Source organism: Anarhichas minor, unplaced genomic scaffold, assembly GCF_050575085.1.
Source record: "Anarhichas minor isolate MPS153535 unplaced genomic scaffold, ASM5057508v1 ptg000028l, whole genome shotgun sequence".
In the NCBI taxonomy this organism is placed as follows: domain Eukaryota; kingdom Metazoa; phylum Chordata; class Actinopteri; order Perciformes; family Anarhichadidae; genus Anarhichas; species Anarhichas minor.
In genome coordinates this window covers 1-4,775 of record NW_027466474.1, presented here as the reverse complement: position 1 = coordinate 4,775, position 4,775 = coordinate 1, and positions in this window count along the sequence as shown.

The following is a 4,775-nucleotide window of genomic DNA, read 5'->3' as shown; positions in this document are numbered from 1 at the left end:
CCCAGCGCCTTCTGTGAACTTGTGAAAGTGTCCTTCGGCAAGACGCTCAACACCAAATTGCTCCTGATGGTGAATGGGCGAATAACATGTATGAAATATATATGAACATGTTTGCTTTAGAAGAAGTCAGCCATCTTTTAGACTGTAGCTGCATCCCGGTGTGTTGAATTGATTCAACCCCCCCTCCTTACCCACACCTGGCCCCTCCCTCAGGTGAGCTGCTGAGAGCCTAGCAGGTATCGCTGCCTCTTTTAGATCAGAGCTCGATTATCAGAGGCCAAACAGCGCAAAGCGATGCTCATTACCATTGATTCTGTCTCAGCGGGAGTCTGAGTCACACTCCGACTGTGTAGTGCACGTTTGTGTGTGTGGTTTTGTTTCGTGTGAGCTGTTAATTCCGTCTATGAGGATCCCGTGATCAGACGTTTGGCGTCTATCTGAACACTTGACGTCACGCAGCGTGTGACGATGCTCTACCCTCATGCCTCGATATGTGCGACTGGAGTTTGACTTAACTTACGGGGGAAACGATGCTTCTCACCACTGAGTTCTGGCATTTGATTTGGTGTTTCACTATTTGTGGAGGTGGTGGTGGTGGTGTCTTTGTCTCTTCCTCCTCTGCGTGTTGTGTCCTCCCTGCGGAGCTGCGCCCTGGGGGTTGGTAAGGCATGCGGGGGGGGCGGCCCCTGTTGAATTATGGATGGAGGTGAAGAGGGGATGAGGGGCTGGCCTCGAGGGGACATACCCCCCTCCCCCCCTCCATCCCCAACACTTCCGACTCTCCCCCCACCCCTCCCCCATCCTCTCCTCTTCCTCCTGCTTCCCTCTCTGCCCAAACAGTCACCATCCACGCGTGGCGTAAGGTTTGATGAGGGTGACCGGAGATGTGTTTCTCTCTCTCTCTCTCTCTCTTTATCTCTCTCTCTTTCTGTCTTTCTGCTCTGCTGTTCTCTCTTGTTACACTCTCGTCCTTATCTCTCTCTCTCTCTCCCCCCCTCCCAGATTTCTGCTGGGAAAGTCAAAATGATAGAGGTCCGTTCAGCCGAAACTGGTCTGCAGATGTTGAGAAAACAAGACAAAGACATACAGTATCTTGATTTTCTTCCTCTGTGAATTGCCAGCAGTATTTGGCTGGTGTTGAAAGGGCTTCTCTTGGCTTTTGTTTGATTATTTATTCTGCAAAACCCGGAAAATGTACTGTGAGGAGTGATATAATAGATAGATAATAGATATTCAGTATAGTTTATTTGTATTAATAAATAATTTTGTTTAGTTTTTAAACTCAAATACAAAGAAATATTAATTTAAGTCATTTTCTTTTTTTATACCATTATTTTTTGGGTATTTTATACCTTTTATTTGAAAGTGATAGTGAAGAGAGAGACAGGAAATGTTGGGTGAGAGAGTAGCAAACAAAAAGAACCGGGGACTCGCTGCTCGGGGCATTTGCGCCCATGCGGTTTGCCCCCTAACCACTCAGCCACCAGGAAGCCCAATTTAAGTCTCTTACGTGCTAGTTTAATCATATTTTGTAGCCGTTGTTCTACGTTTTGTCAAACAAACTAAACAATACAATCGGTTTTGAAGAGCGGTGAAAGACATAAGGTCCATTTTGGAAGTGGTGACTGTGGTGCCGAAGTCATATAATAATGTATGTGACATTTTGCAGCTTTGTCGTCTGTACAGAGAAGTTTTTTTTGTTCCCAGCGGTGCACTCAGCCCTCCGCTTTTTAGTGGTTTTAAGACCAGGGAGAAAAAGGCTGCTCCATGTGTTCCAGTTTTATGGCATTTCTTCAAATGTATTTGTCAAATGAACTCAAAGTGAGGATCTGTCCAGCAGCATATGAACATCTACATGATCAGTAATGAAGCAGCTGCATGTGAGTCATATTTCTGAGAAACACAAAGCTGCTGTTTTCTTACTCTTTGCGTCCTCGTATCTTTTAGGATCTTTGAATCAAACATCATGTCTGTCTGAACGATATGTAATGCTGCCAGGTTGAGGTCTCTCATCAACATAATAAAGACACTTAGCATAAATACTATGTATGCTAAGTTGTAAAATGTTCATCAGCAACATATATCATTTGTTTTACCTACGTTATCCACAACTAAATATGATTTACCGTGTTAGGAACTCGAAGCACTCGGTTAAAGTAACAGAAAGGTGTTGGTTAAACATTTATAAGGCCAACTGTGACCTGAAGCAGGATGTGTTTGTTTGTCCGACAATAAACCACAACCATGTTTATTTCCTAACCTTGAACCATGGCGTTGACAAAAATATAGATGGATTACTAAATAAAAATCAACACTGGTGTTTATAAAATCAAAGGTAATTTAGCAATTTACATACTTTCTGAATAACAGAAATCTCGAACTCATTGAAAAATCAACTCTTATCACGTCTAGAAAATCTGATTTCTTCAGGATTTTAGCGTAATTTGAGGATTGCTTATAAGACCCTTGATCTTAATTGGGCCACTGCATTAATATATACCATATTGAAGAAGAAAATGACACACAGGCGTTATGTGTGCATGTGTAACTGACTATTTGGACACCAGAACATGCTCAGAAAACATGCTGTACTGAGAAGCTTTCATCCATTGTGATCACGCCTTTTAGTTTAAATGTCTATTGTCCTTATAAAGTATACATACAACACATTTTCTTTTCTTTTTATAATATATAGTGAGCCATTGGTATTATTTCTTCCTTCTTGTTTGAGGGACAATAACTTTAATAGCAGGGGGACCTCTAAAACTCAGCATCACATTATTAAAGTGGACCGCTCCTCTCTTTGCCACCCCGGCAGCCTTGCTTTTTGAAATGTAATGTGGAAATACCAAATGTAGCGGCGTCTTAATGATGTGCATCTGGGACAATTGTGCAAAAGGGTTTTTAATGAAATCTATTATTGTTTTTCATTGCAGTGGGGGGGAGTGTTTACAAAATAGAATACAGCAGCCCCAAAATGACAGGGAGGGAGAGAGAGAGAGAGAGAGAGAGAGAGAGGAGAGAGAGAGAGAGAGAGGAGAGAGAGAGAGAGAGAGAGGAGAGAGAGAGAGAGAGAGAGGAGAGAGAGAGAGAGAGAGAGAGAGAGAGAGAGAGAGAGGAGAGAGAGAGAGAGAGAGAGAGAGAGAGAATTAAAGTTTTATGACTGATGAATATTTCATGTTCTGGGCAGTGATTCCCACATTCTGGTGTGTGTTTTGTACGAGTGTGTTCATGCCTGTGTGAGTGTGTGTGCGCATGAGCCCTGGTATGTGTGAGTCTGTCTCTGGAATACATGCTGGGTGTTTTTAAACCCTTTCTCCACAGTGTTTTGGGACACTGCTGTCAGTGCCCGTATGTAAACTGGCTTTGGTCTGATATCGTAAAGGACAGGTTCAGATTTTATGCTAATTACAATACTGACATGTCATACGCAGTCTTAAGTTAGCCAAATAAAGTGGTCTCTGTCCTGGTAGTCGTGTTTGTTAGTGTTTTGTCCTGGCAACAAGCCTACATGCAACTACCAGGGCGTGATATTTTCTATTTTATTTAGTCTTTTATTACAGTAGACAGATACTTTGGGGTTTGGGACAACACACATGTAAAGATGTGAAATTTCTGATATTTTATAAACCCAATTAATGGGAGATAGTAGTCACTAATGGTGATAATGAAATAATAATACTTAGGCCATGTACTTTATTCCAATTTTGTGTTGGCTCTTTGTTTCTGTTAATCATCATTATTTTATAATCCCTTGCCGGTCCGACCACCAGGTTGGGTTTTACTGATGTAGCGCAAAAATGACTGAATATGAGACGGTTACTGTGCAATCATTGTGTTTTAAATTAATTCATAGAGGAAGGTAAGCAGAGGATTTGCAATGGAGATGTCTCTGCTAGATGTGTGTGTCTGAAAAAGAAGAGGATTACTGAGCCTTTGAGTCTTTGCATGTGAGTATTGTATTAAAGTGGAGTTTATAGAATCTGAACCTATCCATTAAAAGATGTGTTGTCACTTGCGTCTCTGCTCGTTGTGAAGCTCTTTGCGACAATCGGAGGCTTGACAAACAGTTAACTTGAGTCGACTTAATCAGTTTGCCGATGATCTAATATCCGTCCCCGTTGACCCAGTAATGGTAGCTCATGATGGGTGTTTAGACAGAGATATGAGTCGATGAATACAGACATTTGTTTGCCAAGTAGTGTATGCTCCCCTCGAGCATCGATTGAGCTCAACGGATCGATATGTCTTGGATTTCATGCGTGCATCTCTCCTCTCAGCGATCATCAACAGTAGCTTACACCGAGGGGGTAATAATCGATTTTAATAGTATTTTTAGCTTAGCTTATTGATTACAACAAATACCGTAGGTCCAAGCAAGCGCTGGTTTGTACACCCGTCACAGACTGAAAGAAAATCAATATTACCTGTCTGAGTCTGTTGATCTTGGTTTTTCAGGTCCCATAATCTGTTTGCTTGACTCTAACCTTTCTGCATGTATACGCTATGAGGTTACAGACACCACTCAGTAGCTGGAAAGTCAGAGATAAGAGAGAGAGAGAGAGAGAGAGAGAAGAGAGAGAGAGAGAGAGAGAGAGAGAGAGAGAGAGAGAGAGAGAGAGAGAGAGAGAGAGAGAGAGAGAGAGAGAGAGAGAGAGAGAGAGAGAGAGAGAGAGAGAGAGAGAGAGAGGAGAGAGAGAGAGAGAGAGAGAGAGAGAGAGAGAGAGAGAGAGAGGACCCTGCTCAGTCATTTATTAAAAACCACTTGAGACTGG